The 9,132-nt window shown below is 52.0% G+C and overlaps 1 long non-coding RNA gene across 1 annotated transcript; it reads left to right on the plus strand.

The window, feature by feature from the left end:
• Nucleotides 1–3,520: 3,520 nt before the first annotated feature.
• On the plus strand, nt 3,521–5,299 carry LOC139036504 (uncharacterized). Its single transcript, XR_011489266.1, has 2 exons — nt 3,521–3,698; nt 4,285–5,299. It is a non-coding gene; the product is annotated as an uncharacterized lncRNA (long non-coding RNA).
• The last annotated feature ends 3,833 nt before the right edge of the window (nt 5,300–9,132 follow it).

Here is a 9,132-nt window from a genome sequence, read left to right on the forward strand (position 1 = left end):
CATAAAGTTGGATCATTATATTGATCTGAAAGAGTAGTTGTGAGAATGAAAAAAAATAATAATACCTGATACTTACTGGAAAATTCTGGTACCCAAAATTCCAAGAGTATGACTGATATTTTTTTTTTTTCATTAAATTTCCTAACCACGCTGTGAAGCTATTATTCTCATTTACAGATGTGGCAGTGGAGGAACAGAGTGGTAATGATCATTGCCCAAGTTCACACCCTTGTTCTGCTTGGCTTCCTGTCTGTCCCACAGGAAATTTCTCACAGTTACAACTGTAACTAGTTCTGACACATGGGTCCCACACATGCATCTCCCTGTCTCTGGAATGAGGATGTGTCTGACAACTGATGTCCAAGGAACATGTCAGCCAGCAGGTGGAGGGAGAGTTAGGTGTCCTCACTGTCTCTGGCCAGTTCCTCGGATGGCTGAGATCAAGCCTGATGGAATTTTATCAGATTGAATCCCTAATTATCACTTACAGTGGCTTCTAAAATGATGCCACATGGAAATAGAAGGTTAGTGAGTTTTCAGAAGGTTATTGTCACCCAGGCAAAACAAAACTTGCCAAATTCATCCAAAGAATGTGAAGAACTTTAATCTTTGAGCAAGTCACCAAAGTGACCATGATGTGCAATTTTAGAAATAAAATACACTACTCTAAGTTTTTTAGAGGGCACACCTGATACACCGTTTTCACCAAAGTTACTAAATAGATGTATTTTCTTTAAAAATCTTATAATTGATAACATCATTTAAAAAAGTGGAAGTAACTCAGTTGTGTCTGACTCTTGGTAACCCCATGGACTGTAGCCGGCCAGGCTCCTCTGTCCATGGAATTACCCAGGCAAGAATACTGGGTTGCCACAGTATCAAGTAAATCCAAATTGGTCATGACTGTTTGCATTATGAGCACCAAAAACCCACTTTAAACTGGCTTAAGTGAAAAAGGTACTTTATTGGCTCTTGGATGTAGAAAGCCTAAGAATAGTCAGTTGGCTTCAAGCACAGCTGGACTGGGGCCCTTTTGGTGGCTCAGACAGTAAAGAATCCACCTGCAATGCAGGAGAGCTGGATTCGATCCCTGGGTTGGGAAGATCCCCTAGGGAAGGGAATGGCAACCCACTCCAGGATTCTTGCCCAGAGAGTTCCATGGATGAGGAGCCTGGCGGGCTACAGTCCATGGGGTTGCAGAGTCAGACACTTGAGCGACTAACACACACACACACACACACGCACGCACGCACGCACGCATGCACGCACACCGTGGACTGGAGGGAGCAGGCTGCAGCACCAAGCCCTGATGTCCTAGCCCCCAGCTCTGCCTCTCTGCAAAGGCTCCATTTCCAGCAGAGGCAGGACAGCTGCCAGCAACTCCAGCAGCCAGCCCTCTCAGGTTTGATGCTCCCATTCTTCTCAACATTTGGAATAAATCCTAAGCCCAGCTGTCAGTGACTGGAACGGGGCTACGTGACTACCCTCTGGACAGTTCACTGGAGGCTCAGGGGATGGAATGCAGGTCTGGGCCTGGCTTAGTCACTCTTGTCCCCTTGGAGTCAGGCGTAGTTTCAACTCCATCCACTGCCCGAGGCTGAGGTGTGGGAGGAGGCTTCCCCTGAAGAAAATCAGGGGTTGATACCATAAGGAGAAGTGAATGCTGGGTGACCCCCCAAATTATAACTGTCTTTGGAAAACAATATTTGGTGATGAAAGGAAGGTTCAGAGAGGTGACTTGTACCAGATCATCCACCTGGCTGCTCAGGTGGCCCCAGAAGGGGAAGTGCCATTGTCAGTCCACCTGTCAAGAGTGGGAAGAGTCCTTGGAGGCCCCTGGTGTGGTGGGCGGGGAAGCTGGAGGCCCAGAGCGGGAGAATGACCGGTCCAAGGTCATTTAGCAGCCCCCGGCGTGGACGAGCTCAGGTGTCTTGGTCCCCCATCCAGTGCTCCCAGCTGCTGTTGTGAGTACCCAAGGGGACTTTGGGATGGGGGCCTCCAGCTGGTTCATCATTCTTGGAGGAGAAGCTCCATCAGCCTCTTTGGGAAAGGACTTTCTCCCAGCAGATGTAGTGGGGTGGCTTTAACAAGCCACCTCATCCCCGGCCTCATCCCTGCTGTACTGAGATCTCCCAGTCTGTCTCAGCTGGGAGTTGGGTGAGGGGTCCAAGACTCCCACAGGCCTTCCCAGTCCTTGACGGTGCCAATCTGATGCCTTAATCTTGTATAAAATGCAAGCCCAGGCCAGCACCTCCACCTGCTCCAGCTACCCTGCCTTCTGTGGATTCTGGAGCCACCACTGCTAGCCAGGCTGGATCTTCCCATGTCTTTTTCCACTCTGGGAAGGGCCACATTGTCACCCAGCCAGATCCTAAGAACACAGCAGTGTTTCCTTATCTAGTGTTCAAAGCCGGGAACCCAGCAAGCATGCACCCACCAGTCCTGCTGTCTCTGGAATTCTCTGTGGTGGGGGGACTTGGGTGCACTAGTCTGATTCGGAGTAGTAAGGAGGCCGGGTAAGGCTTCCTTTGCATAATAAACACATAATTTTATGTAGATGGTGCATCTTTTGGGGGTGATGGAGGGGCCTCTGATAGAGATTAGGAGGGGCTTAAGCACCCACTGAGTTTCCCTGGTAGCTCAGATGGTAAAGAATCTGGCTGCAATGCAGGAGACCTGGGTTTGATCCCTGAGTCGGGAAAATCCCCGAAGGAAATGGCAACCCACTCCAGTATTCTTGCCAGGAGAACCCTATGGACGCAGGAGCCACTGGCCCATCCCTGATGTTATCACCAATTTAAATTTGAGGAACCAGGCCTACCCCAAGGACAGGGCACCTATGGTGGAAATGGAAATCGGTCCTTCAAATAGTGGGAAAGACGTGGGGTGGGGGGCTGGGTGCAAGGACATCTTCCCAGCTTCTTGGGACTTCCAACAAGGACAACTGAGGATTGTATTTATGACATAGAAAGCTTTAAGTGAAAAAAAAAAGGAAATTTACAAGAAAATGTGTGTGTAAGGAGGTAGGGTGTGTGTGTGAATCAAGTTTATGGTGGTCAAGAGCATAGGATTTGGAGCCAGACGGCTCAGGTTCAACTATTGCTTTCACCCCTTACTTAACCTCGGTAATTTTATTTAAACTCTGTGCCTCGATTTCTTCATCTGCAAAATGGGGATAGTAACAAAGTGAAGACTCCAGGAGATAACTCCATCGTCCGGGCACATGTGAGTGCTCAGACGATGTTAATCTTGCTAGTCTCCTGCGCAGGGACCTCTTTCCTACAATCTTTGGCAGTCAGACTCCGGCCTGACCCCAGCTGGCCCCACCCTGGCTCCGGAAGCCAGCAGCCCCGCTGAGGCCTCAGTCCATTGTTCCCTCCTTCCTGCTCAGCTTCGCAGCTCCGCAGCTCCAGCCAGGGCACATCCGGGCTGAGGAGCCCACCCTCACACCACCCCCCACTCCCCCCGCCCCCCACGCCGACCCACTCCCAGTCAGTCCCAGTCAGGCCCCTCCCGCTTGGAGTTGGAGCCCTGGACAGCTCCGAGGCCTCGGTCCAGCTCACCCCAGTCTCCTCTCTAGAAAAATTGAAAACAGCCGAGGCACCTCTCAGGGCTGCCTGAGGGTTCAGTGAGATCACACGTGCAGGAGGCTGAGCTCCAGGTCTGGTGTCCCACCCAGAGTATGGCTGTCCTTGCAGGTACTGTCAATTTAGGGGGATGGCTGCTCCCTCCAGGGCGCAAGGGGGACTGGTTCAGTTGTAGTGTCTGGGCTGGAGTGGATTTCTTAGATCACGCTACCTCTCCTCACCCCACCACTCAACCTCTCCCTTGGCATGAGGCAAAAAGTGGGTAAAAGTGTTGGACAGCTTTCCCAGGCTGGCAGCTGGAAGAGATGGGCTCTGGAGTCCTTGCATCCTGGCTCTGCCTTGGAAGTGCTATATGGCCTTGGGCAAGGCCTCCCCTTCTCTGTGCTCCCCTTTCCCTCCTCCCTGGCTGTACTGCTGGCTGGCTGGGTAACTGTGGGAAAGTTGATCCCCCCAGGACTCAGTTTGCCCTGTCTGCCAAATGGCCTGCACCCCTAGATTAATGAGGTGACTGCTGGTCTCAAGAAGTTTCTTTCTTGTCTTTCTGCTGCCCTGTCCCCCATTTCTCTGCTCAGACAAGCCCCACACTGGGCTGGCCACAGGAGGCTTCCAGAAGAGTACGTCCAAACCTTATCAGCGTATCTTTTTGTGCTGGCAGGATCAGGATCTGGTTTTTGATATGCTTTCTCTCCACTCTCAGCCCAGGAGGCAGAACAGGCCTCCCTGTCCACAAGTTGGCTTTGACGCAACATGAACAACACACGGCAGCATGCTGAGTGAACACTGTGCTGCAGCGAGCCTCCTGTCATCAGAGGAAGTTTGCTCAAGGCGTGAGGTGCAGGGAGGAACCCGGGCTTACATCACGTCACAGCGTCAAAGCCACAGCCTATTCTCAGAGTACCGCCTGCGGCCTTCACACCCCCAGGGAACCTCCCTGGCCATTATGTTCCTGCCAGTGGCTGTCATCTTGCTGCCTTCCCTCTCCTGCTTCCCTCCTTTTGCTCCCCAGTCCTGTGAACTGCAACAGAAACCCCTGAATCTCCTCTTCCCGTTATACGAACAATTGGTTTGTTCCCAATTTTGATAGGGGCAATTGGGGGGGGGGTGGCTTGGTTGCCCACAGGCTGTGCTGTGCTGTGCTTAGTCACTCAGTCGTGGCCGACTCTTTTGTGACCCCATGAACTGTAGCCCTCCAAGCTCCTCTGTTCATGGGGATTCTCCAGGCAAAAATACTGGAGTGGGTTGCCATGCCCTCCTCCAGGGGAGCTTCACAATCCATTGCATTGCAGGCAGATTCTTTACTGTCTGAGTCACAAGAGAAGCCCATGAATACCAGACTGGGTAGCTTATCCCTTCTCCAGGGGATCTTGCTGACCCAGGAATGGAACCAGGGTCTCCTGCACTGCAGGCAGATTCTTTACCAGCTGAGCTACTAGGGAAGCCCACATGCCCCATAATCTCCATTGATTCCCCCCAAATCATCCCAAATAGATAAGGTCACCCTCAAAGAAATCTTAGGAATATTTTATGCTTTATAAACACAGTCTTAAAATAAGCTCCTTGCCTCCCCTAAGTTTCTCTTTGCCAACCTTCTGCTCTCAAGTTTGCCCACCTGAGCTCATCAAAGGGCTCAGTAGGGCAAAGGGTGTTCCACTGAAAAGTATTTCCTTCCATGAAAGGCTGCTGGGAATATAAAAGCTTTTTATTTCCCCATGCTACCTGTGTATTTTAATTACCCTTCACCATAACTGCTGTTTGAGAAGTATGGGTTCGATTTTGCAGAAGAGGAACCTGGTGGATTGGAAGGCCTGTCTGGCCTGACAGCTGCAGGCTCGGGGCTGTCAGATGTCTTTCTTCTCTTCAGCCCCCCACGCGAGGTAGGTCTCTGGCTGGACTCAGTGTGGCCCCACCCCCACATCCAGGACACAGAGGCTTCCTCTGCCCCTGCACAGGTGACCACAGCCGCCTGGTGACCCCCCGAACAGAGGCCTGAGGTGGTCCTTAGTGTCATTCTCCATGTTATTTCCCAGGTGCTGCCCTCCAGGCACGTGGGGAGATGGCACGTCCTGCCCCCTTGTGATCGAGTGGGGTCATCTGTCTCGCCCTGGCCAATGAGGTATATGTGAGCAGAAGCAATTGCCCAGTGAAGATGCTCTTCCTCCATCGTGGCTAGCCTTTGAGGTGGTGGCTGCTCCGTCGCCTGGGCCCTGTGGGGGTGACCAGAGAGCCCCAACAACTTGTGATGGATATGCCGGTGCCGCTGAGACTGGGGTGGTTTGTTATGCAGCGCGTGTGACCGCTCCTCCCTTGACTAGTACATTTCTCCAGAAAGCAGAACCAAGGGAGAGCTGAGAAATGGGGTGGAGGATGTTCAGTCTCTGGAGACCTGTCTTGTGTTCTTTTATGAGGTGGTTCATCAGGTGTGGCCACGGAGCAGGCAGAGGAGAGGCTCAGGGAGACAAAGGTTCTATGCATGCACAAGTCTAGAGACAGGAAGCATACGTGCCATGCGTGGCAAAAACACAGGGTGGTCAGGAGGGGGAGGGGAGAATGCTTAAGCCACAGCCTTTTTGGGGGTTTCCAAGAAAACGGCAAGGTAGGGCAAGGTGGACAGTTTGGGAAGGACTGGTCCCAATAACTTCAGTGGGCTCTGGGCTATAGGGGCATTTCCAGCTGCCGAATACCTGGCCCTGGGGTGATTAAGCAGAGGGATTTTGCCTATCAGCACAGGCTGATAGATATCTGGCTCTGGGTGTATGATGCCAAATGCCTAGGCTGGATACCTGCGGTGTCTCGGGCCCAGCAGGGACCGACTGAAGCGGGGTTGGCCCTTTGCTGGATCTTAGCACATCTTGACACGAGGGGCAGAACTGCTTGTCCACCCAGTAAGCACCCTCCCCTTTTCCTTTGTAACAGAGCTCCAACATTATCTTGTAATGCGCCCAGCCTTGCGTGCAACTGTGTGGCCATGTGATTAAATCCTTGCTACCTAAGTACCTAAGTAAGTCGAAGTCTGCTGGACTTCTTGGTGGGCTTCCTATAGGGGGTCCCTCAGCTGGAGGTGCTTCTGCGCTCTCCTTCCGGCTGTTGCAGCTGCAGCCCCATCCATGTTCTGACTGGTACAGGTGGTACATGCTGAGTGTGAAAATTGCGAAGACTGGGAAGATGTTTCAATACCTAATGAAGATCATAAAACCTCCTATAAAAATTCACTGCCCAGGAAGATGGGCCTGTGTTTTGTACTCAGCTAGCAAAGCCCTACTCTAAGGGGCTGGAAGAGATATATCTGGGTGGGCCGAAGGGACTGGGGACGTTTTTCTGGCCCTGGAGGAGAGTGATTCTTTAGCAAAGCAACTCAGGCTACTGGAGAAGTGGGGCTTTGGACATACATTTTAGGGCTCTCTCTGCCTTCTTCTCCTCCCCAAGTTGCATTAGGACCCATGCACCTCCACCCCACAGCCTTCCCCAGAAGCTGGCTCTCTGCCAGGCAAAGGCAGGGAAAAGGGGTGTTCCCAGCTGGCTCTCCAAGCTCTCTTCAGAAGGAAAGCCAGGCTTCTCCAGGAAATGGAGCAGAGAATTAGTAAGAGAAGACTAGTGTGGGGAGACCCCAGACCTCTCATGGCTGCTCTCTGAGCCAGACAAATCCCTCCACTGACTTGGGTTCCCACCTATAAGATGGGATAATAATACCCTGCCTGCCTCCCTCCCAGGGATGTTGAGGGACCATCCTGCAAAGCTCAGAGGCATGCAGAAGGCAGGGGAATTATAAATGTGCAAGCTGGAGGTGTGGGGTTGGTCCCCTCACAGGAAGCAAAAAGCAGTGACCTACGTCCTGGTGGTGGTCACCAGCCCTGGCTCAGGTCTGATGGACCCAGATCAACAGCGCTCATGCCTCCTGTGATCCTGGACCTGAGCTTTCTCATCGGTAAACCGGCATTATTTCTGTAGACAAGGATGGAAGCTGACAGATGTGAGCCACCTGGCGCAGCACCTGGTTCATGGCAGCCCTCAGAACTGGGTGGGTCTTCGACCACCCACCCCTGGGGTTAGTGGACATGTGCATTCTTACCAGATGCTCTGTTTTCAAGCAGCCTTTGTGTCTGGTGAATGCCCCACCTAATGACATTATACTAATGAGGGTGAGGGACAGGGAAGCTTGGCAGGCTGCATACAGTCCACGGGGACTCAAAGAGCCGGACATGACTGAACAACTGAACAACACTGATACTTCCAACAGAGCACCCTTAATTTACCACATGCTTTGCAGTGAGGGCTGGGCACACGACTAAGACTCCCCCAGTCACGTGCCCCCAGTGCAAAACTTTGGGGGATCCATGACCCAAGGAGACAGGGGCACACAGAACCATTTTGGCCATGCCTACATCCAGAGTCTGGAGTGACCAGGGACAGAGGTTCTGCAGGGACTGGCCACGTCTGGGAGTCAATGAGATGGGTTGCCATGTCAGTGTCCTGTGATTAGGGGCTGAGAGGTGATCTGGGTCATAAGACTTCCACGCTGGACTCGCTGACTGACTTAGAGGTGGTGGGCTCCCCAGTAACCTTTAATAAGTTCCTTTCTTGCTTAAGTAACCCACAGCCAGTTTCTGTTGATGGGCGACCACAAACTCTGGTTGACTCCCCTCCTCAAGCCCAAATGCGGACACTTCCCCTATCCCCAAGTTGCTCGTGTGTGTTTAGATGCTCTTCCTGTGCCTCTGGTCAAGAAGCTTGGCTGCTGCAACCAACTTTCACCAGCAAATTACCAAGTTAGACCCAGGGCCAGGCTAATGAGGGTGGCACAGCTGCAAGGGGAAAGCAGACAGATCCTGGGTTCAAATCCCAGCTCCACAGCTTACCATGTGTGATCATGGGCCCTCCACATACCTCTCCGAGTCTCAGTTTACTTGTCACAACACCCCAGTGGTCCTGTTTTAGGGGTTTCAAGGAGGTAAGGGGTGGAAAGCCCCTTGCCCCATGCTTAGCACACTGTAGGCACTGGATCTGAGAAGAAACTGGGTCGGGAAGGAGAAAGACGTTAGCTCTCACGTTATGGGTTGTGTCCCGGTCACCTGGAGAGGTGAGTCAAAGGCAGAGTAGGGTGCAGCAAGCCTGGCTGTGCCCTGGGATCTGTCTTTTTAACAAGTGTTCTCTACTCAGAGGTCTCTGTTGCAGGTGGCTGGGGTCAGTACCCTTGGAGAAACACAGGATTCAAGGGGAAGATGAGAGGAAGCGAGGGCCCAGATGGTGGGGCCGCCACAGTAGTGGGCCATCTGGGGACCTCAGCTTCCCACTTGCTGGAAGCTTATCCTGGGAGAAGCTCCAACCTGGATGGATGGTCCAGAAAGGATGCACGTAATTTGTTTATTTGATCTCTGATCACATTTAAAGCAGTAATGGATACACTTTTTCTCACCTGGTTAAAACAAAAATTCAATAACATGGATATTATAACAATTCAAGTTTAGCTGGCTCTTCCCATGGGCCCGGTGTCATTGCGTACTTCGTGCTAATAAATACGAAGTGAAATCATTCTCACAGGTGAGGAAAC

Source organism: Odocoileus virginianus, chromosome 9, assembly GCF_023699985.2.
Source record: "Odocoileus virginianus isolate 20LAN1187 ecotype Illinois chromosome 9, Ovbor_1.2, whole genome shotgun sequence".
Taxonomy (NCBI): domain Eukaryota; kingdom Metazoa; phylum Chordata; class Mammalia; order Artiodactyla; family Cervidae; genus Odocoileus; species Odocoileus virginianus.